Source organism: Ranitomeya imitator, chromosome 1, assembly GCF_032444005.1.
Source record: "Ranitomeya imitator isolate aRanImi1 chromosome 1, aRanImi1.pri, whole genome shotgun sequence".
Lineage (NCBI taxonomy): Eukaryota > Metazoa > Chordata > Amphibia > Anura > Dendrobatidae > Ranitomeya > Ranitomeya imitator.
The window spans coordinates 732,152,810-732,179,951 of NC_091282.1; the positions used below are offsets into that span (position 1 = coordinate 732,152,810).

The window sequence follows — 27,142 nt, forward strand, 5'->3', positions numbered from 1 at the left end:
AACACTCTTATTAAGTAGCATTTTCTTCCACACGGGCCTAAAATTGTGCACAGTACTGGGCTGTTTAGCGTATTCGTCACGATTTTTGGAAACTGAGAGACAACTGCTATGTGAGTTGCAGGCTACATTGATTGTCACCCAGTTTTTTCAGAAATATAAATAGCTCAAAAACAGATCTTTGGAATCGGCTGAATTGCAGCTGATAGATGCTGGGAAACAAATCTCAGCATGTTTCTAACATCAATGAGAACTTTTAGTTCTACAAAAGTTCTGGTTCTCCCTACTTTACAAAAACATTCATTTATATGTATTAAGATAACAAAAAAATTATGAAAATCCCCAAGACCATAGCGTATTATCTCGTCCTATTTCATGTGCAATCTGTTTATATTTTGATAGCATCCCGTAGTTTCTATGCAATACAGAGAGTGATGATTCAGGCAGAATTTTACAGCCAGCTCAGGCTTCCAAGTCCAACATGAAACCACGCAACTGTAATGCCAACAAAAACAGAGCGGACCGGCAAGTTCCAGATGAATAAAACACACAGGGCTTTCTTTTCCTCGCTCATCTCTATTCTCCATACAGGAATGTTTGCTTTTGATGATTTTATTATATGATATTTTTTTCCTCACTTCTTGGGAACAATCCAGTAACATACACAATGGATAGGTAATACATTCACATACCAGGCGCTGACTTCATTAGCAATAAAGATTTTATATTGAAAACAGCTGTTTTGTCTTATTGTACGTCTTATAATACATGGCTTCAATAGCAACAAAGCAATTTGTTGCTGGAGGAAAAAAAAAATTAATGTCTGATTTGCATTGCCTTTAGCATGATGGAGAAAATACATTTCCCCAATCCAAGCTAAATAATGGGGTAAACTACTGATATTGTGGGAAAGTAATAATTGAAAAAATTAAACATTTTTTTGTTTTAAGAGCAATTTTTAATTTGTTCACATATGCAAATTGCCTCTTCAGAGAAAAAGAGGACTTAAACTCTATAGCGCCACCTGTTGGAAGTAGCGATCCTACAAGTCACAATCAACCCTTTAACGAGTAGTGCTATATGACTTAGGATAAAAGCCAAATCAGTATCTCAGTTCGCAGACACAGTGTTTCGGGCTGTTGGCCCTCGTCAATGTGAAGCATAAGAAGTGATTTGGCTAGGTGAGAGGCTCTGGACTGGGGTCTAAGGGGTAAAGTTTCTCTTTGTGGAGAGTGACATACCAGCTCTGGCTTGTCAAGGTAAGGAGGCTTATTCGCCGTGCAATGCTCCTCTGGGAAATATAATATGCAAATTGCCTCTTCAGAGAAAAAGAGGACTTAAACTCTATAGCGCCACCTGTTGGAAGTAGCGATCCTACAAGTCACAATCAACCCTTTAACGAGTCGTGCAATATGACTTAGGATAAAAGCCAAATCAGTATCTCAATTCGCAGAAACAGTGTTTCAGTAGCCAGAATATTCTCTACCTCAAAGATTTCTTCAGAGCCAACTGGAGCAGGAGTGGTACCCAGATCCTCAAAGAAGTAGTTTAAGATAATAGGCTTGAGGTGAAAAAACATGGAATACGTTGGGGACACTTAAAGAGGCTGAGAGCTTGAGCTTGTAAGATACTGCATTTATCTGCTTGAGAACCTCGAATGGGCCGATGAAGCGAGGACTCAACTGGTACGAAGGTAGCTTGAGCAGGAAAAACGTTGGAGAAAACCAGACCTTGTCCCCAGGATGAAACTGAGGCAGATTCAGACGATTCTTGTCTGGGTGTTTCTTTATCAGTTCAGAAGACTTCACTAATGCGGTCTTGGTGTCCTCCTAAATTCTAGAGGAGCCTTTAGTAAGAAATTTGAAGGCAGGGATTTCAGAGCTTGTAGCCACAGGGAATGTATGTTGTCATATATATGAATGTTGTATGTTGTCAGATATATGCCTGCATATATCTATATATGTTAGTCATCCTATTATGCATTTGTTTGTGTTTATAGATATTTAACTCACTTTTGCATGTCCTTACTCAGAGAGATCACATAACTGTTTCAAAGCGGTTTATGATCCATGTAGACCTGGACATTTGTTTATCTGATCACTACATTTATTGTGTCCTGTTGTCTCAACTGAGCTGAGTGAGTTAGATTGATTGCTAACGAGCTTTAACACAAAAAAAAAAAAAAGTGAGATCTAAGGGCTAGCCTTCTATAAATGTAGACTTAAAGTACCTTCACACATAACAATATTGTTAACGATATCGTTGCATTTTGTGACGTAGCAACGATATCGTTAATGAAATCGTTATGTGTGACAGCGACCAACGATCAGGCCCCTGCTGAGAGATCGTTGGTCGCTGAACAAAGTCCAGAACTTTATTTAGTCGCTGGATCTCCCGCGGACATCGCTGGATCGGCGTGTGTGACACCGATCCAGCGATGTCTTCACTGGTAACCAGGGTAAACATCGGGTAACTAAGCGCAGGGCCGCGCTTAGTAACCCAATGTTTACCCTGGTTACCATCCTAAAAGTAAAAAAACAAACACTACATACTTACCTACCGCTGTCTGTCCCCGGCGCTGTGCTCTGCTCTCCTCCTGCACTGGCTGTGAGCGTCGGTCAGCCGGAAAGCAGAGCGGTGACGTCACCGCTCTGCTTTCCGGCCGCTGTGCTCACACAGACAGTACAGGAGGAGTGCAGAGAAGCAGAGCGTCGGGGACAGACAGTGGTAGGTAAGTATGTAGTGTTTGTTTTTTTTACTTTAACGATGGTAACCAGGGAAAACATCGGGTTACTAAGCGCGGCCCTGCGCTTAGTTACCCGATGTTTACCCTGGTTACCGGCATCGTTGGTCGCTGGAGAGCGGTCTGTGTGACAGCTCTCCAGCAACCAAACAGCGATGCTGCAGCGATCCGGATCGTTGTCGGTATCGCTGCAGCGTCGCTTAATGTGAAGGGGCCTTTAGCTTGGGGATGCATTCGTGCAGGGGTGCATTCGTGCACTAGTATTCGTGTATTTTTTATTCAAAGTACTTTTTTTTCTAAGTACTCGGCAGTTATAACATGGCAGTTAGACAGGGCAGGAGACAGGTAAGACAATCTAAATCTAAACCATATTCACTTGAAATAGCACAAATACTCACCATATTTATTTGTATAATCTATATCCTGACTGCTGCATTCACTCACATTCACCGCCCTTGCATTAACTCTCTATACTCCATCCATATCGGCCCCTCTGTCCTTGCCTCTCCTATGTATAGCACTCATGCTCTGTTCACATTGCTTAACTGTTATGACCCCAATGGCGAGGGTCTCAGAGGAACGTGGAAGTCTGCAAGATACAAAAATCCAGCTCATAGGGCAGTGGTAACTGGGTTGACCATATATCTACTCCTAACGCCAACACTAGAAGTAGCCGGGGGTCATACCTACGTTGATCCTAGATGACTCGCGCCAGCCGAGAATCTAAATACCCCTAGTAGAGGAAAACAAAGACCTCTCTTGCCTCCAGAGAAAGGGACCCCAAAGCAGGATAGAAGCCCCCCACAAATAATAACGGTGAGGTAAGAGGAAATGACAAACACAGAAATGAACCAGGTTTAGCACAGAGAGGCCCGCTAACTAATAGCAGAATATAGAAAGGTAACTTATATGGTCAACAAAAAACCCTATCAAAAATCCACACTGGAAATTCAAGAACCCCCGAACCGTCTAACGGTCCGGGGGGAGAACACCAGCGCCCTAGAGCTTCCAGCAAAAGTCAGGATACAGATTAGGAACAAGCTGGACAAAAATACAAAACCAAAAACAAATAGCAAAAAGCAAAGTAAATGACTTAGCTGAATAACCGGACCAGGATCAGTAGACAAGAGCACAGCAGATTAGCTCTGATAACTACGTTGCCAGGCATAGAACTGAGTGTCCAGGGAGCTTATAAAGCAACGCCCCTAACTAACGACCCAGGTGCGGATAAAAGGAAAGACAGAAAAACCAGAGTCAAAAAACTAGTAACCACTAGAGGGAGCCAAAAAGCAAATTCACAACACTTAACAGCACAGATCCATTCAGTCCCACCATCCAACACAAGAGACACTCTCACAAATCACTTAACCATCTGCTCACTCTTTCGATCCTCTTTCTCCTAGTCGCTGGAGACATCTCTCCAAACCCCGGCCCCCCATGATATAGCCAGTCAAACCTCCCAACTGCTACACTCAGAAACCCCTCTAACCTTATTAATATTCCCTGCATGTCTTCTGTCTCTTTGAATTGTGCCCTTTGGAATTCTCGCTCTGTGTGTAATAAACTCTCCTTCATTCATGACTTCTTCCTTTCTAATTCTCTTAATCTCCTGGCTCTTACTGAAACCTGGATCCAGCAGTCAGACACCACCGCTGCTGCTGCTCTTTCATATGGTGGACTACACTTTTCTCATACCCCAAGATCAGACAACAGAGCAGGTGGAGGCTTTGGTCTGCTCCTTTCACCCAAATGTACTTTCCAAGTTATCCCCCAAGACCCTCACTTGTCTTCCCTTCTTTTGAGGTCCATGTGGTCAGACTCTACGTCCCCTTCTCCATGTGAGTGGCGGTGGTGTATCGTCCTCCCGGCCCCTCTCATCAGTTCCTGGATCACTTTGCCACCTGGCTTCCACACTTTCTCTCCTGTGACACCCCCACCCTTATCATGGGTGATTTCAACATCTCCATTGCCTCTCCCCTCTCCCCATCTGCTTCTCACCTTTTATCTCTATCCTCCTCTTTCGGCCTCTCGCAGCATACTAACTCTCCAACACATGAAGATGGAAACTCCCTTGACTTGGTCTTCTCCCAGCTTTGCTCAGTGGATGATTTCACAAACTCCCCTCTCCCACTCTCTGACCACAACCTTCTTTCATTCTCTATCAAGAACTGCCATCCCGCTCAGGTCACCCCCACTTTCCACACTTATAGAAACATACAGGCCATTAACACCCAGAAACTTATGAAGAACTTGCAGTCCTCATTGGCCCCAATCTTCTCCATATCATGTCATGATTCTGCTCTGAAGCATTACAATGCAACCCTGCAAAGTGCTCTGGATGAAGCTGCTCCTCCTATACATAAAACAACTCGGCACAGACGGCAACAACCGTGGCACACGCTGCAAACACGTTTCCTGCAGCGGTGCTCCAGGTGCGCAGAACGTCTGTGGAGAAAATCTAATCTACCCGAAGATTTCATCCATTATAAGTTCATGCTAAAGACATACAATTCTGCCCTTCACCTCTCCATACAAACAAACTTCAACAACCTCATCACCTCCCTGTCCAATAACCCTAAATGTCTCTTTGACACGTTCCAGTCCCTACTCAACCCAAGACAGCAGGCCCCAACCACGGATCTCCATGCTGACGATCTGGCCAATTACTTCAAAGAAAAAATTGACCACATTCGACAGGAAATCATCTCCCAATCTCTTCATACCATGCACTGTCCTCCCTCCCCCACTGCATCTAGTTCACTCTCTGACTTTGAAGCAGTTACAGAAGAAGAAGTAAGCAGGCTCCTTGCATCTTCTCGCCCGACCACTTGCACCAGTGACCCCATTCCGTCACATCTCCTCCAGTCCCTTTCCCCGGCTGTCACCTCTCACCTAACAAAAATATTCAACCTTTCCCTCACTTCCGGTATTTTTCCCTCCTCATTTAAGCATGCCATCATACATCCATTACTTAAAAAACCATCCCTCGATCAAAACTGTGCCGCTAATTATAGACCTGTCTCTAATCTTCCCTTCATCTCTAAACTCCTCGAACGCCTGGTCCACTCCCGTCTTACCCGCTATCTCTCAGATAACTCTCTTCTCGACCCTCTTCAATCTGGCTTCCGCTCTTTACACTCTACTGAAACTGCCCTCACTAAAGTCTCTAATGACCTACTAACAGCTAAATCTAATGGTCACTACTCCATGCTAATTCTCTTGGATCTCTCTGCAGCATTCGATACTGTGGATCATCAGCTCCTCCTCACTATGCTCCGCTCCATCGGCCTCAAGGATACTGTTCTCTCCTGGTTCTCCTCCTATCTCTCTGACCGATCCTTCACTGTATCTTTTGCTGGTTCCTCCTCCTCTCACCTTCCCCTTACTGTTGGGGTTCCTCAAGGATCAGTCCTAGGCCCCCTCCTCTTCTCGTTGTATACTGCCTTTATTGGACAAACAATCAGATTTGGTTTCCAGTACCATCTATATGCTGACGACACCCAATTATACACCTCTTCTCCTGTTGTCACGCCGACCTTTTTAGAAAACACCAGTGATTGTCTTACCGCTGTCTCTAACATCATGTCCTGCCTCTATCTGAAACTAAACCTGTCAAAAACTGAACTCCTCGTGTTCTCTCCCTCTACTAACCTACCTTTGCCTGACATTGCCATCTCCGTGTGCGGTTCCACCATTACTCCAAAGCAACATGCCCGCTGCCTTGGGGTCATCCTTGATTCTGACCTTTCATTCACCCCCCACATTCGATCACTGGCTCGCTCTTCTTACCTGCATCTCAAAAACATTGCTAGAATTCGCCCTTTTCTTACTTTCGACTCTGCAAAAACTCTTACTGTTTCACTTATTCATTCTCGTCTGGACTATTGTAACTCTCTACTAACCGGCCTCCCTCTTACCAAACTTTTCCCACTCCAATCTGTCCTGAATGCTGCTGCCAGGATCATATTCCTCACCAACCGTTACACCGATGCCTCTACCTTGTGCCAGTCATTACACTGGCTACCCATCCACTCCAGAATCCAGTACAAAACTACTACCCTCATCCACAAAGCACTCCATGGCTCTGCACCACCCTACATCTCCTCTCTGGTCTCAGTCTACCACCCTACCTGTGCCCTCCACTCCGCTAATGACCTCAGGTTAGCATCCTCAATAATCAGAACCTCCCACTCCCGTCTCCAAGACTTTACACGTGCTGCGCCGATTCTTTGGAATGCACTACCTAGGTTAATACGATTAATCCCCAATCCCCACAGTTTTAAGCGTACCCTAAAAACTCACTTGTTCAGACTGGCCTACCGCCTCAATGCATTAACCTAACGATCCCTGTGTGGCCTATTTATATAAAAAAAAAAAACCAGGTTCCTCGCATCATGTTCTCATTCACTTTATGCAGTTAATAGCCCTCTGTGTCTGTACTGCTACATACTTAGGCAGTTAACTGGTTCATGCAGCTTTACATGAACACCCGAGCCTTACACTATGGCCGGTCCGAACAACAAAAGCAATTGTTACCATCCACATCTCGTGTCTCCCCTTTTCCTCATAGTCTGTAAGCTTGCGAGCAGGGCCCTTATTCCTCCTGGTATCTGTTTTGAACTGTATTTCACACCTGATTGCCCTTAACTGGGGATATATTCACATGCAGGAGTCTGCTATAGACTCAGTCTGCTGCAAATCATCTTTTAACTTCCATCTTTTAAATTACATCTTTTTAATTATGATTCTGAATTAGACTGAATTCTAGAATGCATTTGGCTACTCATCACTACTACAATATTATCATCATCTGCACCATCTAATCGAGCTGTTCTCCTCTTCCCACAGGTATGCACTGACTTTACCCAGCTCTCCCTGGCTTCTGAATGTCTCTGTATACTGCATTGATTTTCCATGGTATGCACTGACTTTACCCAGCTCTCCCTGGCTTCTGAATGTCTCTGTATACTGCATTGATTTTCCATGGTATGCACTGACTTTACCCAGCTCTCCCTGGCTTCTGAATGTCTCTGTATACTGCATTGATTTTCCATGGTATGCACTGACTTTACCCAGCTCTCCCTGGCTTCTGAATGTCTCTGTATACTGCATTGATTTTCCATGGTATGCACTGACTTTACCCAGCTCTCCCTGGCTTCTGAATGTCTCTGTATACTGCACTGGCTTTTCTATGCTTCCCCTGGATCTGAGTGTCTTGGTGCCGCACATATAATCCTTTTAGTATGCTTTCTCACCTATGAGCTTGTTTCCATGACCTGTTTTCATGTATCCCATTGTGTGATCCTGGCATCTCTTTGAGTGGTCAGTCTTACCCTTCCCTCACTTTATGACCTTTGCTTAACTCTCTACATCTGGTCTCCCATACCCAGCCACCCCCTCATTCACACCTGATTGCCCTTAACTGGGGATATATTCACATGCAAGAGTCTGCTATAGACTCAGTCTGCTGCAAATCATCTTTTAACTTCCATCTTTTAAATTATGATTCTGAATTAGACTGAATTGGACTGGAATTGACTGGAAGGTAACAGACTACTAACCACTACAATGTTTCGGTTTCTTTTCTCTTTCACCCCCATACTACTTTCCTTCTTACAATCTCCTGCAATCCCTCCTCCTAGTAAGGAACTAGTCATTTCTTCCACCATACTCCCCAGCCATCTCACCTTCTCCTCAGAACTGTTCCTCCACATACAATCCTTTTTCTCCAGACACACACGGCCGCATCATGTCCTATCCTGCTCCCACCTTCTAATGATCTGTCTGTTACTCCTCATTGCTGGTGACATATCCCCAAATCCCGGCCCTCCTCAATTCATCCCCACACTCGTTTCTAACCCCCTGCCACGATCCTCCGCATGTTTTCCCAACCACAACAACCTCATACCCATTCATCCAGCCCCCACTCCCCAGCTCCCCCTACTTGGAGCACTATGGAACGCACGCTCCATCTGCAACAAACTGACATTTATCCATGACCTCTTCATCACCAACAAACTCTCCTTCCTCGGCCTCACTGAAACCTGGCTCACCCCCTCTGACTCGGCCTCTCCAGCTGCGCTCTCCTATGGCGGATTCCACCTCTCTCACACCCCTCGCCCCAGCAACAAACGCGGTGGAGGAGTTGGCTTGCTCCTGTCCGACACCTGCTCCTTCACTCCAATCCCGCTACCACCCTCCGCTACTCTTCCCTCGTTTGAGGTGCACTCTGTCCGCATCTATTCCCCCTCCAACCTCCAGCTGGCTGTCATCTACCGCCCCCCAGAACTAGCCATCTCCACCTTTCTCGACCACTTCACCACCTGGCAACTTCATTTCCTCTCTGTTGACATCCCCACTATCATCATGGGTGATTTCAATGTCCCCATTGACACTTTCACCTCAGCTACCTCTAAACTTTTATCACTGACTGCCTCCTTTGGCCTCACTCAATGGTCCTCTGAGGCCACTCACAAAGATGGCCACACGCTGGACCTCATCTTCACCCGCCTCTGCTCCCTTACTAATCTCAGTAACACACCCCTCCCCCTGTCTGACCACAACCTACTGACATTCTCGTCCCTCTCCTCTCCTAGTGTGCAACCCCCACTCCACAAACTCACTCACCCTCACAGAAATCTCAAACATCTCAACTTACAATCACTCTCTGAGTCCCTTCTCCCTCTCACAGACATAGCTTCCCTTCATGACACAGATGCTGCTGCCACTTTTTATAACACTACAATAACAACAACACTCGATTCGGCCGCCCCACTCATGCATAGTAAAACTCGTACAATTAACAGGCAGCCCTGGCTGACCAGCCTGACCAAAGAATTGAGACGGGCTTCCAGGATTGCTGAGCGGAGATGGAAGCGATCCCACTCTGCCGACCACTTCACTGCATACAAGCAGTCCCTCGCCAGCTTCAAGTCTGCGCTCACTGCCGCAAAACAAACTTACTTCTCATCCCTCATATCCTCCCTGTCTCACAACCCTAAACAGCTTTTCAACACTTTCAATTCTCTACTCCGTCCCCCCGCACCTCCTCCCTCCCCCCTCATTTCTGCTGATGACTTCGCCTCTTTCTTTAAACAGAAGATCAATACGATCAGAGAAAGCTTTGGCCCACAGCGCCCACTGCCCCTCTTAGCTGCTCAACCCTGCTCCTCCAAAACCAGCTTCTCCACCATGACAGAAGATCAGCTCTCCACCCTCCTGTCAAGATCACACCTCACCACCTGCACGCTTGACCCGCTCCCATCCCACCTCATCCCTAACCTTTCCACGGTCTTCATCCCAACCCTAACGCACCTTTTCAACCTCTCACTCACAACAGGTGTCTTTCCCTCATCCTTCAAGCATGCCAAGATAGTAACATAGTAACATAGTTAGTAAGGCCGAAAAAAGACATTTGTCCATCCAGTTCAGCCTATATTCCATCATAATAAATACCCAGATCTATAGTAACATAGTTAGTAAGGCCGAAAAAAGACATTTGTCCATCCAGTTCAGATCACACCCATCCTCAAAAAGCCCTCCCTCGACCCATCCTCTGTGTCTAGCTATCGCCCAATATCTCTTCTCCCTTATGCCTCCAAATTGCTGGAGCAACACGTCCATCTTGAACTGTCCTCCCACTTCTCCTCCTGCTCCCTCTTTGATCGGTTACAATCAGGCTTCCGTTCCCATCACTCAACTGAAACTGCCCTAACTAAAGTCACCAATGACCTACTAACTGCCAGGAGCAAGCGACACTACTCTGTCCTCCTTCTCCTGGACTTGTCTTCTGCCTTTGACACTGTTGACCACTCCCTTTTGCTACAAATCCTCTCATCCCTTGGCATCACAGACTTGGCCCTTTCCTGGATCTCGTCATATCTGACAGACCGAACATTCAGTGTCTCCCTCCCCCACACCACCTCCTCACTTCGCCCCTTGTCAGTCGGTGTTCCTCAAGGCTCTGTTCTAGGACCCCTACTCTTCTCCATCTACACTTTCGGCCTGGAACAGCTCATAGAATCCCACGGTATGCAGTACCATCTCTACGCCGACGACACGCAGATCTACCTCTCCGGACCTGACCTCTCCTCCTTGCTTACCAAAATCCCGCACTGTCTGTCTGCCATTTCAGCCTTCTTTTCTGCTCGCTTTCTACAACTGAACATGGACAAAACAGAATTCATCATCTTTCCCCCATCTCACTCTACCCCTCCACCACATCTATCCATCAATGTCAACGGCTGCTCACTATCCCCAGTCCCACACGCCCGGTGCCTCGGGGTGATCCTCGACTCTGCCCTCTCTTTCAAGCCACATATCCAAGCCCTTGCCTCCTCCTGTCGTCTCAAACTCAAAAATATTTCCCGGATCCGTGCTTTCCTTGACCGCAACACTGCAAAAACGCTAGTGCATGCCCTTATCATCTCCCGCCTCGACTACTGCAACCTCCTACTCTCTGGACTCCCCTCTAGCACTCTGGCACCACTCCAATCCATCCTACACTCTGCTGCCCGACTAATCCACCTGTCCCCCCGCTATTCCCCAGCCTCTCCCCTGTGTCAAGCCCTTCACTGGCTTCCTATCGCCCAGAGACTCCAGTTCAAAACCCTCACACTGACATACAAAGCCATCCACAACCTGTCTCCTCCATACATCTGTGACATGGTCTCCCGGTACCTACCTACACGCGACCTCCGATCCTCCCAAGACCTCCTTCTCTACTCCCCTCTCATCTCTTCTTCCCATAACCGCATCCAAGACTTCTCCCGTGCTTCCCCCATACTCTGGAACTCTCTACCCCAACACATCAGACTTGCGCCTACCATAGAAACCTTCAAAAAGAACCTGAAGACTCATCTCTTCCAACAAGCCTACAGCCTGCAGTGATCCTCAACCTACTGAACAGCCGCACAGCCAGCTCTTCCCTCTCCTAGTGTATCCTCACCCACCCCCTGCAGACTGTGAGCCCTCGCGGGCAGGGTCCTCCCTCCTTATGTACTCGTGTGCCTTGTTATCTGCTCATGTTTAATGTAATTGTCTATATTTGCCCCGTATTCACATGTAAAGCGCCATGGAATAAATGGCGCTATAAAAATGTATAATAATAAAATAATAATAATATTTCTGTTATGCTGTAATGTCTATTGTCTGTACAAGTCCCCTCTATAATTTGTAAAGCGCTGCGGACTATGTTGGCGCTATATAAATAAAAATTATTATTATTATTATTATATTGTCCAAACACAAAAAAAATGGAGATTTAGCAGAAGACTCACTCACATAGTTATTGTGGGAGAAGTCGTCTCAAGGCAGGAGTTCTGCCCAATTACTGTGATGGGCATTGACGAAGTGTTGCAGGAAGTTGGTCAAAATATGGTTAACCCACTCAATCTAGCCATTGGATTGTGGATGATAGGATGAAGAGAAATCCAAGATGACATCTAGTAGTGTGCAGGTAGCCCTCCAGAAGTGAGATGTAGACTGGAAACCTCTAACAGAAATTATATGAAGGGGAAATCCATGGAAATGGTTCATCTTAGAGTAGCAATCCACAATTACCCAGATGACGGCACATCTGGCCAATACTGGAAGATTTATAAGTAGCAGATAGTATGGACAAGTGGAGTAACCGGCCAGTCGAAAGCTGTTTTGAAGTCTTATTCTGGGCACAGATGGGACAGGCCAAAATGAAGTCCATAATATCCTTGTGCAAAGAAGGTCACCAATAAAGCAGTGAAATGATAAGCGCCATTTTTCCTCTCTCCGACATGACCAGTCAATGTAGATAAGTGACCCCACTGAAGGACCCACTTCCTGTCAGATTCAGTGACAAAAGTTTTTCTGGATGGAACCTGGGCAAGATCCACTGGAGCGACATTAACCATTTTAGTGGACTCAATTATGTGTATCTTGTTCCTTTTCACTGCTTACCTGGTCTCCACTGGTCTGTGTTTTCTTGTCCCATTTTTGACTTACAAGAAATGGCCATAAGTGGTAATCATTGGTTGAAGTGGAGACCTTTTCTCCACCACTGATATGTCTGGCAGCAAAATCCATGTAAAATACTCCATGTGAGCATTTTCTTATAAGTTCTCAATCTCATTTATGTATTACATGTGTAGCCATTCATCTAAATTGATGTCACTAAAGACTACGATTTTCCAGCACCACTAAATTATGGCTGCCTATTACTCCATGCTTAGTGATGGTTGAATCTGATAATTAATATTATTAACAATAATATAATCATTACATGGTTTATTACGATCTATTCCCAGTTGTACCCTGTATAATGTGATTTACTTGCACATATTTGGCTACCCATACTGGCCTTCATTGAGATCAGTATAGAGAATATTATTATTGGGTAGAAAAAACATCCACCTCACAATCACAATGTTAACTTTCATATTTCCTGTTGTAAAACTAGAAATGGTTTAGGCAGATAAGTGAATAGAGTCAATAGAGAGATAGGAAACCACCACTGCCCTCATTCCTAACCAGAGCTGCTAAACCCGTGGATTTCCATAGCCCAAACACATTATCACATAATGATGCACCTGCTATCGTGCACACAAGCCTACTTGCACAGCTTGCAAAATGTCACACAGTAAGGCTAAGTTCACATTTGCGTATATGTGCACAGCGTATCATCTGCATGCGCAAGCGCATGCAAATGCATGCTAACGCAGCATTTTTTATCTGCATCAGCTTACGCATGATGCAAAAAAATGCTCCGTGTGCATGCATTTGCATGCGTTTTCGCATGCGTTTGCGTTATTTATGCGCATGCGTTCGTTAGGACAATGCTTTTCCAGCAGAATTTCCTTGACACAAGCCTTGTCCAATGGGCGTGTCTCATGGAAATTCTATATATAGACCCTTGTACAGATGAAATCCTCAACTTTTGCTGCTGTATCCAGCTGCAACATGGACCTTGGCATGCAGAGTTTCTATCGTAATCTGGATTTGGATTTGAAATTGGATGTTGCCTTTGCTGTGGCTTGTGAAGAAGAAAGAAGAGAAAGACAGAGAAGCCGTTGTCATCGCTACTGGCAACACCCAATCATTGAAGTACGAGAGAGCCGTGGAGCCTACCACTCCTTGTACACCGAGCTGCGAGCAAACCCTCAGAAGTTTTTTGACTACACCAGAATGTCGGAACAGAGCTTCGATGACTTGCTGCTACGTGTCTGAGGATCCATCATCAGGCAGGACACACAACTACGTCGAGCAATTCCTGCTGAGGAACGTCTGTTGGTGACCCTAGGGTACGTAATTTTGAAAAAGAAACACCTGTCATAATATTATTGTTCTAAAAGCCATGTACTAATTTTTTTTCCCCATTTTCTGTTCCGCAGATTCCTGTCTACCGGAGAGACCTTATCATTTTTACATTTTCAATTCTGCATTGGAGTGTCCACCCTTTCTGGGATTGTTGGAGACACCTGCCATGCTTTATATGACATTCTGAGTGAGGAATTCCTCCCCCAATCCACAACTGAACTCTGGCTGCAAAATGCTGCAAAATTCAAGGACATTTGTAATTTTCCTAACTGTTTGGGGGCTGTGGACAGCAAACACATTCGGATTAGGAAACCTGCTGGAAGTGGATCCGAGTATTTCAATTACAAAAAATATTTTTCTATTGTTCTCATGGCGATTGCAGATGCTGACTGTCGATTTGTCACGGTGGACGTTGGCTCATTTGGACAAGGAAATGACTCACAGACTTTCAAAAACTCTGACATGGGCTATCGTTTATATGGGAATAATTTCAATTTTCCTATGCCAAGACATTTTCAGAACACTGTCAATGCCATTTGTTGTGGTAGGGGATGAGGCATTTCAAATATGTGCCAACCTCATAAAACCATACTCAAGTCGGGACTTTAATCACACCAAAGGATTTACAACTACCAACTGACAAGGACAAGAAGAACTGTGGAGTGTGCCTTTGGTTTGCTGGCATCTAAATGGCACATTTTGGGAACACCCATCAATCCGAAAAACTGAGATAACTGATGAGGTTGTGAAAAAGTGTGTTGTTATGCACAAATACATCCTCTAATAAGAGCGACCCAACTTAGAACTTGATGTACCTGATGCTAACACATTGCAAGATTACCAAGATCACCCTCTGAGGATTACAGTGGAAGTTGCCCAACTGAGGAATACATTTGCTGCCTACTTTGTTTTGAATATTGGATGTGTGGCATGGCAAGACGAAATGGTTTAGGCCGATAAAATGTACCTGTAATGTTATGTACCTGTAATGTTATGTACTTGTAATGTTTGCTGACTTTAATAATAAAACACCTCTAGTGAAACACCCGCTACAAGTTACTTCAACAATACAATACACATATGTGTGTTTGCGGCGCATAATGAGACAAAGAAAGTACAGTGATTGTGCAAGCAAAAGAAAATTTTTATTTAACAATAAAATCATAAATTTAGCTTTGGGGGATGTCGGAGGGTGATATATTATGTACGTGGGGGGTATGGAGCTGTGATGAGTAGCTGCCATGAGTGGATGACGAAGGGGTTCCAGGGGAAGGGTCTATAAAATGCATGGGGTCTGGGAAGTCATGGATGGGAGTAGATACTTTAGAAGTGGAATCGTGGGAATGGAGAGACACTTTGGAAGGGAGAGACAAATTAGAAAACAGAGACACATTGGGAGGTGAGGGTGATGGTGGTTGGACAGTTTTGGGGCGATGTTTGATGCTCCTAGTCTTCCTCTTCTGGCGGTGCTGAGGAGAGCTGGTACTGGGCATCTGTTTCCATTTTGTTTCCGTGGGAGTGGTGGCTTGAGGCTGGCATGCTGCAGGACTTGGCATGGTGGTGGCTTGAGGTTGGCATGTTGCAGGACTTGGCCTGGTGGTGGCTAGAGGCTGGCATGCTGCAGGACTCTGCATGGTGGTGGCTAGAGGTTGATGTGCTGCAGGACTTAGTCCAGTATAGAATCACTGCACACAATTGGGGTAGTATGCTTAAAGTGAGTATTTTATTGATGGTGATAAGTGTAGCGATGGCTAAACGTTTCGGCCGGACAACGGCCTTTATCAAATAGTCGTCTTTGAATGAGGAATCACCAAGGAAGTAGTGTCACTTGTAGTGTAAGATTTCATGGAGAGCAAAATGTCCTATTTGACCAGCAGTCCAGTGGGAATTTGGGGTTGCCAGGGGACGTTATTCTGGCAGTGATTTTATACTGGACTCAGTTTTATGGGACCAATGGTCCCCTTTCACTAGCACCTTATTTATTCTTTCCAGTCGAGTGCTAACCATCTATACTATAGTGCTGCAGGACTTGGCATGGTGGTGGCTAGAGGCTGGCATGCTGCAGGACTCGGCATGGTGGTGGTCAAAGGCTGGCGTGCTGCAGGACTTGGCATCGTGGTGGCTTCAGACTGGCATGCTGCAGGACTAGGCATGGTGGTGGCTTCAGACTGACATGCATGCTGCAGGACTCGGCATGGTGGTGGCTTCAGACTGGCGTGCTGCTGGACTCGGCATAGTGGTGTAGCTGGGCAGTGGTGGAATAGCCCTGCAGTAGTGGTGGAACATAGGTCACCGTCTTCTGCCATTGCCCTTGTTGCCGTGTAGAAAATGCCATATGTGGCTGCTGCATTACCTGGCTGTAAGCAGCCTGGCAAGCCTGCATCATATTCAGCTGGAGCTCAGGCGTAAGGTTGTCGACATGCCCCGCTCTATAACAAAAAAAATGTTGTGCCAGTCTCTGAAGATTAGCTTCCAGGTGGTCAAGGCGTCGGTTGACTTCCTGAAAAAGTGTGTTCACATGGGTGACCCCACTTTCCAGTCGCCAATCGCCTTCAGCCCATTCTAGAAGACAGAGCCTAAGTGAAGAAACTAGGGCATGACTGGCCTGTCACAGGCCCTCTGCCGAAGGCGAGAAGACCCAAAAAAACAGTGGCAGAGGACTGTGAGAAGAGAAAACCTGTTAGATCGGGTGCCTGTTCCCCAGCCTGTGAACCATGCCCACTTGCTGCACCGCTGGTGGATGACTGGGACTGTTTGTTGGCTGATCGATGAGGGGCCGCTCCTACAGTGGACGATCCAGGTTCGGCGGTGCTGCTCCAGGTTCTGTGTGGAAAAGAAATGAAAAACATTACTATCAAAAATAAACATTATAAAAGTGCCAAGATATCCTGTGGAATAGAAAAATTCAGATGTATACCATGGAATACAATACAAAAATACTTATGTTCGATGACTAACTGCAGGCTTCAGGAAGGATAGCATGCGATGGTACTTGTATTTTCCTATTTTTCGAGCAGCACCACTTCGAACTTGGTTCTCCTCTCTCATGTCCTTATTGAAGTGATCCTTCATCGAATGCCAACAGACTTTTATGCTCTTCACTGTGAAGGGGAAAAAAAGAAATTTTAATACAATGCATCTTTTACAGGTTCACTGCTGCATCAGACCACATTGCAATACTTACGAAAATCCTTTCTGACTTGTGGCGTGGCTGTGTCCCAATCATCCAACAGCAATCTGGCCACTTCCTCTCACAATTGCCGAATCACCACGGTGTCCGAGTGCTGCCGATCACGGGTGTCCCACAACGGTACTCGCTCTTGCACCAGCATTATCAAGCGGTCATTGTCAATGGTGCCTTCCTCAAGTTGTGGAACATAGAAATCAAAAAAACACATTAGTCATATACTTGTAAATATAAAACACTTAAAACATTCAAGAATACTTACACGCCGTATTTCCACCTGAGGAACTTGGGCACGAGTCAACTGCTCCTGCTCTTCCACACTGGAACTGTTCTGTAAAGAAAATACATGATTTTACCACATGCGTCATATTGACAGTCAATACATACCAATCAGTATAGCAAATGTCCTCACTTCATCCGTCTCCTGTTCACTGTGGGAGGCATTCTGTTCTTCACTTGAAGACATCTTTGAAGAAGTCTGCAAGAGAGACAGAAGTGAGTGCAGACTGCAGTGAGAGAGACAGACATTTTCATAGCTTCTATACTCACATCCAGAGTGAAATCCAGAGTCTTCACAGCAGATCCACTGGCTTGCATCAAGAGTCTTGAGAGTAATGAACTTTCTTTGTACTCACCCCCTTTTATACCCCTTTGTTACGAGTGGCTGAACCCAGTTCCTAGACACGTTTAGTCGGAAGTACGCATGCGTTGGAAGAGCGCACACTGATTGGAATGCACTATTAGCTCTATGATTACGGCGCCTGTGCATGTAGGGACGTACCAGCTGTTCATAGTACTATGGCGCTTTTGCAGGGTAAGGAGTGACGGCGCTTGCGCTGAGTGTAGCGCGCATTGCTTGAAGCGCAACACTACGTATTATGTTCATGGCGCGTGCTCATGGTGGAACGCATTTGCGTCTCACATCTTCTTGCGGTTTTGAGCCTCCGCATAGTAAACAGTGATCCTAACCCGGAAGTGGTACCGTGCAGGAGTCATAATCCGCATGGGAAGACATAAAAGTCCGGTGAGCATACTTACTATAAGGCTGATAATGACCGGCAGGTTTGGGATGGACATTGCTCCCCACTGCGATAGAGGGCACACCGCTCCAGTGTGAATCATCCCCTGTTTATATTCAGATAAGTTTCTGTACTGTAATATCGAATGATTATATGAGTATGTCTCCTGATGAACCGACATAGGGGAAACGCGTCGAGTTTAGCATACTTGGTACTATCATATAAATTGTCACTGTAGGGCTGTTTAGTGCACTGTTCTTGGATACTTTAACTATATACCTGACCTTTTTGTGGTATTTTCCCTGCCAAGAGTTTTTTTCACCGTGATTTTTTATTGTTGTTTGTACCTGAGTCTTTCATCAGGGTGTAATAGGGTCAGACGATGGGAGCGGGGGCGCCATGTGCGCAAGATTGTAGGGTGCCAACCCCCGCAGACAGGCAGGTTGTATCTAGGTACAGTGTAGGGGTGTGTTATTGGCTGTACCATCTAAATATAGGCTAATAGGGATATGTGCAATATATAATATAAAGTGTGCAATATTGTTACAATAGTTATAAGCACGCTTTTGCACAGGCCCTGAATCTAAAGGCTAATTATGTTCTAGTGACATTTGTATTGTTTGTCTGTCTGAAGTGTATGGTCTCCTGTTTGTTCTTTATTCACGCACGATAGGGCCTATTAGGGTCTGTTAGGGCAAGCCTACGTTGAGCGGGGCACCACTGCGCAGGTTTATAGGGTGCCAACCTCTGCGGCAAGGTAGGACACAGATAGTTGGCCCTTTAGGGATTGTGTGCACCCTGTATCTTTTTGCAGCCATACGTGTTTTTTAGGTCGTGTATGTTGTATTGTTCTGTTTTATGAAGAATTAGTAAATGTTAAGTTTTATTGTGGTCATTTACTTTATCGTGTAATTAGTGTCATATGTCGGTGATTTACTTTATTTAAGGCACTTATATTTGAAACTCTGTGATCTATATATACAGCTCTGGCAAAAATTATAAGACCACTGCAAAATTTTAGGTTTGTCTGATTTTTCTCTTTATATGTATATTTTTGAGTAAAATGTAAATTGTTCTTTTATTCTATAAACTACATGTCTCCAAGCAATAAATTTTGTATTTATTTTCTGAAAATGAGAAATGGTCAAAATAACAAAAAAATGCATTGCTTGCAGACCTCAAATAATGCTAAGAAAACAAGTTCAGAATCATTTAGAAACAACAATACTAATTTTTTAACTCAGGAAGAGTTCAGAAATATTTTTGTGGAATAACCATGAATTTTAATCACAGTTTTCATGTGTCTTGGCATGCTATCCACCAGTCTTTCACATTGCTTTGGGTGACCTTATGCAACTCGTGGTACATAAATGTAAGCAGTTCTTCTTTGTTTGATGGCTTGTGACTATCCATCATCCTCTTGATTACATTCCAGAGGTTTTCAATGGAGTTCAGGTCTGGAGATTGGGCTGGCCATGACAGAAATTTGATGTGGTGGTCCTTCATCCACACCTTGATTGACCTAGCTGTGTGGCATGGTGCATTGTCCTGCTGGAAAAAAAGTCCTCAGAGTTGGGGTTACTTTTCAACCATGCTTCCACAGAATTAAAAAAAAATAAAATTCATGAAATAGGCCTGGACAGGAATGATAATGCCCTTAACTTAAAATTTTGTTGCACAACTTTTTGAGCAATCACTGCAATCAAACGATTCCTGTAACTGTCAATGAGACTTCTGAACCTCTCAACAGGTATTTTGCCCACTCCTCAAGAGCAAACTTCTCCAGTTGTCTCGTGTTTGAAGATTGCCTTTTTCAGACGGCATGTTTCAGCTCTTTCCAAAGATGCTCAATAGGATTTAGGTCAGGGCTCATAGAAGGTCACTTCAGAATAGTCTAATGTTTTCCTTTTAGTCATTCTTGGGTGTATTTAACTGTGTGTTTTGGGTCATTATCCTGTTGCAATACCCATGACCTGCGACTGAGACCAAGCTTTCTGACACTGGGCAGCACATTTCTCTCTAGAATCCCTTGATAGTCTTGATATTTCATTGTACCCTGCACGGATTCTAGACACTCTGTGCCAGATGCAGCAAAGCAGCCCCAGAACATAACAGAGCCTCCTCCATGTTTCACAATAGGGACAGTGTTCTTTTCTTGATATGCTTCAATTTTCCATCTGTGAACATAGAGCTGACATGCCTTGCCAAAAAGTTCCATTTTTGTCTCATCTGTCCATAGGACATTCTTCCAGAAGCTTTGTGGCTTGTCAACATGTAGTTTGGCAAATCCCAGTTTGCCTTTTTCTTGATTTTTTTTCAACAGTGGTGTCCTCCTTGGTCGTCTCCCATAAAGTCTACTTTGGCTCACACAACGACAGATGGTGCGATCTGACACTGATGTTCCTTGAACTTTAATCTGTTTAGAAGTTTTTCTGGGCTCTTTTGTTACCATTCATATAATCTGTCTATTTAATTTGTCATCAATTTACCTCCTGCGGCCACGTCCAGTGAGGTTGGCTACAGTCCCATGGAACTTAAATTTCTGAATAATATGTGCAACTGTAGTCACAGGAACATCAAGCTGCTTGGAGATGGTCTTATAACTTTTACCTTTAACATGTTTGTCTATAATTTCCTTTCTAATCTCCTGAGACTACTCTTTCCTTTGCTTCTTCTGGTGGATGTTGAGTGTGATACACACCATGTCACCAAACAGCACAATGAGTATCTGTAGCCCTATATACAGGCCCACTCACTGATTCCAAAATTCCTGTGATGCTAGTTAGTGGATACACAATGATTTAACATGTCCATTTTGTCACATTATTTTCAAGGATATCATCATTTCTGTCCAGGTCTATTTAATGAGTTTTATTTTTTTTAAATTCCGTGGAAGCATGGGTGAAAAGCAGTGTCTGACTTTCATTTCTTCAATTTCATAGATCTTTTATTTATTATTACTTTTGTCAGATTCAAGTTATTTCTGTGACCATTGTGGGTTTTTCTGTCATTAAACAAGGGGTACTAACAATTTTGACCACGTGTATATATATATATTTTGTCTTGAATACCTAAGGCCTAATGCCCTACCAGAGAGAGGGAATCTCTCTGGATTTAATTTCCTTTTAACTGAAGCAAAACAGTTATTGTCCATAGGAACCACTTATACTTGTGGTTCTCTGCATACAGCCTGTGCACTCTTCTCACAGAGGGATTCTGGCCTCTAATCAGCTCCAAGACACATCCAGTCTTGTACCCATGGTCTGTGCATTCACCAGCTAACACATTTGCTTCCACTCCATCCAGCAGAATCACTAACTCTCCCAGGAGATTGCCACACAATTAATTTACTCCCTTCTTCTTAGAGAAACCGTGCAGGCGCTTCTAATCAAGACACCGGAGAGTCGGGATTTAACCCTGCCGACAGTTTTGGCTTTCAGTCTACGTGAACGGGGCCCTGGTCAACTGATCTTCAGATATATGTCAATCTGGTATGTTCAATTTCGAATTACTAATTGCTTTGTTCTCCCAGAGATAAGCCGTCGCCAATCGTGTCTTGTCCTGTGCATGGTAGAGCCAGCCAAGATTGCTGTCGGTTGAACGATCAGCTGAAGCTTTGTTCAGTCAGCACTGAGCTAATGTGTATGGCCAGCTTGAATCAGTAATCCTATTGAAGACTATGCAAGATAAAATGTCTGCTTACAGGAACAGTATCTCAATATAATAAGTTGACTGGTAAGTTGTTAAAGTGATGGATGCCACCATGGTACTAATTTTCAGGATGATGATTCATATAGAGGGTATCTTTGGTTGATGGGCAAATAAATCATTTTTCAAGGACTTATTGGATTTGCAAAATTGGTGGCACTTCAGATAAAGTTTTCTCCTGTTTAGAAGAGAGCAATTTTACATAAAATGAAAAGTGCAATGTAATGAAGTTCAATAGTTTTTATGCAGTTTTATACAATATGTCAGTGTGTAGCTTCTTCCCTTTAAATAGGTAAATGCAATGACTACATTTTTTAGGGCTCCCTCCTGGTCAGTGCTAAGTGATGATCTTCTCCAGTAATCAAATCCCAGAGTGCGTCCCAAGAAGGCACTAAAGAATATTGCAGTTCCCTATGTAAACTCAATGTCACCCTTATTTTTAGTGTTGTTTTTGCTTTTTATATATTGTGCTTGCCAAGACATCACTATCCAGTAGGGTGAACTAACATTAGACATTTCTCGCCTAAGACCAAAGTATGTGAAAGTGTTTACTAAGTCAATATTGTTTCTCTTGTCATACCCAGAGACATGTCCACTGTCGTCATCATTTCATTATACTTCAAACATCTGTACCAAAGACACCAAGACTTATCAGGCAGACTTCCCTGTGAGATAACATCTTCTTATCCATAAGGTTAGATTTTTCTTGGCTACTCTCTAAAGGCCCCATCACACATAGCGACGCTTGAGCGATTCCGACAACGATACGACCTGTCAGGGATCGCTCAAGCGTCGCTATGTGGTCGCTGGTGAGATGTCACACAGTGCGATCTCCCCAACGACGCAGCAGCGATGCGGCGAACTGTAGCGACCTGTAGTGACCTGTAGAACATGCTATTTCATGATGATTCAATGGGACGTCCTGTCAGCGAGGTCGTTGGTAAGGTGTCAAACGCAGCGATGTGTGCTACCCAGCGGGACCTCAACGATCAAAAAATGGCCCAGGCCATTCCGACACGACCAGCGATCTCACAGCAGGGGCCTGATCGCTGCTACGTGTCACACATAGCGAGATCGTTACTGAGGTCGCTGTTGCGTCACAAAACTTGTGACTCAGCAGCGATCTCGCTAGTGATCTCGCTGTGTGTGACGGGGGCTTTAGTGTTGGTATGGTTGTGGAGTAAGCAATCTGCTATAACTTAAAAGTTAAACAGCCAGCGGTTTCTTTAAAAATGGAAATCATTACACATTTGCTGCCATAGTAAATCCAGTAGAGAAGATGATTTTTTTAGCGTGATGTGTTTTCAATCATCCATTATTAAAATATATAGGAATATAAAATCTTGTGCTTCTGAAACAAAACCAGTATAGATGGGACTCAAATATAGAACCGTTCTATACCGATCACAGACTTACCATTTTGCCTGCCTAATATTGTGTAGGTCGCCCTTGTGCTCCTAAAACAGCTCTGACTGGAGATGAGCGAATACATTCAAGTGGAATTGAATTCTACTCTAATTTTACAAAAATCGACCTTCACTGAAATGCAGTTTACTACGGACTTCGCTTCTGCACTGCTTCATCAAATTGTCAGCCGCCATTTTTCTATACCATAAAAGGCCATTAAAATGTTAGAAAAACATTATACTTGCCTTAGTGCTCACTTCTCCAACCTATCTGCTCCTCACTGCTATCTGTCCGGTCCATAATGCATCTTCAGGTTGCCGCCACTGATATTTAATATCCCGGGAATTAGCCCTGGGAAGCTACTGTGTATGCATACGTATGTCGTGACATCACAACATTTGGTGTACTTGTGCAAAATTCAAAGCAAGCAGCCGCTATCTGGAAAAATCCGACAATGATAATTATACATATGCCCCTGGTCTTTCACATGATGTAAAAAATGTGATTAACTTGACCAGCCCAACTTTTTGCATCGATCCATGAACCATTTCTATGCTTGCATGTTACTTGTAGATTTTTTTTAATGGTGGCCATCATTGACCTTCTTCGGTGATGTGTACTACAGTACCTTTTCTGTAGCATCAGACCAGGTAAGACTTCATTCCCCATGTACATTAAAGGGAATCTGTCACCTACTTTATTGTATACTAGATGGCAGCCCGATTCTAAAGAATCGGGAGTCTAGAATCCATATATACTTGAAATTCGGCAGGAGCTTGAAGAGCAACGTCACTGGGCCCGCCTCCACGCAGTAGAAACTTGCTGTGAGGTAAAAATTCAAAAATCACACCAAAATGGTGGGCGGAGTGTGTCACAGTACGGCACGTTTCTGATTGGTCGCTCGCAGCAGGCGGCAACCAATCAGACACTGGACACTGTTGACGTCACTTATCTCCGGACATTAGCTCCGGACATTATCTCCGGACATTAGCTCCGGACAGGAAGTTGGCACAAATTGCAGGAAGTAGTATTCTAGGCAATTATATATTAGATAAGCTTCGGCCACCGCCATTAGGGTCTTATCCACAGCATTCTATAATGCTGTAGATAAGCCCCCGATGTTACCTGAAAGATGAGAAAAATAGGTTAGATTATACTCACATAGGGGCAGTCCAGGTCCGATAGGTGTCGTGGTCAGGATCTGGCGCCTCCCATCTTCATGCGATGATGTCCTCTTCCTTGCTTTCTGTCGCGGCTCCTGCGCAGGCGTACTTTACCTGCCCTGTTGAGGGTAGCGTAAAGTACTGCAGTGCGCAGGCGCTGGGCTTCTCGGGCCTTTCCCAGCGCCTGTGTACTGCAGTACTTTACGCTGCCCTCAACAGGGCAGATAAAGTACCCCTGCGCAGGAGCCGCGACAGGAAGCAAGGAAGAGGACATCATTGCATGAAGATGGGAGGGGCCGGACCCGGACTGCGATGCCCATCGGACCGGACCGCACTGGACCGCCCCCCCCCCCCAGGTGAGTACAATCTAACTTGTTTTTCTTATCTTTCAGGTTACATCGGGGGCATATCTACAGCATTACAGAATGCTGTAGATAAGCCCCTAATGGCGGTGGCCGGAGCTTATATACCAAAAAGTAGGTGACAGATTCCCTTTAAAGAAGCAGTCCCATAAAAATTTGTATCCTCTTAATATATTCGAATCATCTTATTATAGCACTGTGTACTTACAATTTCTCATTTTGACTTTCTACCCAATTCATTGTTTTCCTATCCATTAGTTCTACGACATTGCGTAATTACAAACTGAGGAGCTGAATCCTGATAAGGTCTATGTAGAAACAGGAGGTCAATTTTCCCTGCATGAGTCATGAGTCACTGCAATAGTCCATGGCAGAAGGGAGAAGGTAGCAGATGGATCAGAAGTTGATGAGGGGAAAGATAAATGCGCATAAAAGAGACTTTCTGTTTCTACATAGAGTAGATAAAAGAGAAGAATTAGCTGGGTAGAAAGGCAAAATTAGCAATTGTTAGTACAAAGTGCTATATAATATGATGACTGCAATATATTAAGATAATAAAAACTTTGATATGAGTGCTTCTTTAATGAGTCTTGGGTGCCTATGACCCTGTCACTAGTTTACTTGCTGTTCTTCCTCCAACTAATTTTAGTAGGTGCTAACCACTGCATAGAGGGAACTCCCCACAAGATCTCCAGTCATTTGCTTGCAGGCTTACAGTCTATAATGCATACAAAAAGCACACTGAGTTAGTGCTACACGATCTTGAAAATCAAAAAAGTTTTATTTAAAAATTACATACACATTTAGATTACATAGAGAACTTGGGCAAAGAATAAAGATGAGGGAAAAAAATATAGTGACAATTAACCCAGAGATTGAGCGGTCAGTGGCACTAATTGAGAAGCACAATGGGTATAAACAGAATGTTTTAGTATATATTACTAATATTCACTTTTGTCCGTCCTGAAAAACTGTATCTATTGCTGGATTAGGTCCCTGGTATATATGTCCTATGCCAAAATACACTGTAAGTCTCAAAGGGTAAATTTCACACTGTGGCCCCAGTGTAGCAGAGCTCCACAACTACATAGCACAATGACATTCAGAAAACTCAGCATTTGGTAATAGCAACCCTGCCCCAGGGTGTATACATACTGTATATCCAGCAAACGTACCAAGTAATGGACAAGTATATAATAAGGAAATAATACTTTAATTATTACCCATGGCTGACAACAGTGCACACTGCGTAAGCAGTCCCCAAAGCATGTTTCACTGGTGAGTTGCTTTTTCAGGGATGACAGAAAAGATAAAAAGTTGTGGTATTGTTTGGTCCAACCATTTCTTATATTGTGTTGTAGAGAAAAATTATAAAATCCATGGAGACATCTCCGGAGAGGGGACATGTCACCCTCAAATGAAACATATGAGAATAACTAGAACTGGGTAAATGAGAGAACAACCTCTAACCTCCATTGAAGCAGGACCTGCTGCTGTGAACAGGTAATTACAGCAGAGATCTATTGAGAACCAGCCAAAAAGTCTAGGATTCATATACTCAGAGGCAGAGAAGTACAGGGGCTTCCACTGTTCTAAAGAATTATCTCAGACACTCTGGAGCCAGTAGTCCCTGATAAATATTGAGGTTTTCTTCAATCCCATATTTATGTCAGATATATTTTCGGTGTTGTAGTGAAGGGATGAACATAAAGCATTTACTTACATCACCATAAGGCCGGCTGAACACATCCAACTTATATCGAAAAGATGGATGATGCTATCCATGCTATGTTTCATCACTGGTGGAATCGTGATAGGATACATGACAACAATAGCTTCTGCCTGGGACCTATAAGAGGCAGCATTTGAAGAGACTGGTGTGGCGCTGGGCGCGAATTGGATTCAATCACACAATTTGTATGCAGCCCGTAATATAAATACATCACTTTTTCTGGGACATGCAGGGGCATCATGGGATATAGAGGGGTTGTTGGAATCACATTTACATGATTTTAAAGGTGATGGGCATAGTTAATAAGGCAAAAAACTGGTGACAGGTTACCTTTAAGTTTTTTTAGTAGCTGTATGCACAAAATGGCACAATATTTTTTTAATAAAAGACTATTTTCTTGCAAATATGGAGGACCAAAATCCCTGGATACATTTGAGAAATACTCTATAGGGTATGTGCACACGTTGCGGATTCTCTGCGGATCCGCAGCGTTTTTTGCAGTGCAGAAACGCTGCAGATCCGCAATTGATTTACA

General features: G+C 44.1%; 1 long non-coding RNA gene across 1 annotated transcript in view; it reads left to right on the forward strand.

The window, feature by feature from the left end:
* The window catches only part of LOC138658066 (uncharacterized), an 86,062-nt gene extending 63,442 nt beyond the window's left edge, over positions 1-22,620 (forward strand). The window contains exons 3-4 of the long non-coding RNA XR_011317319.1: positions 21,601-21,726; positions 22,528-22,620. This is a non-coding gene — a long non-coding RNA (uncharacterized lncRNA). The remainder of the gene's footprint in view (positions 1-21,600; positions 21,727-22,527) is intronic.
* Positions 22,621-27,142: the final 4,522 nt, after the last annotated feature.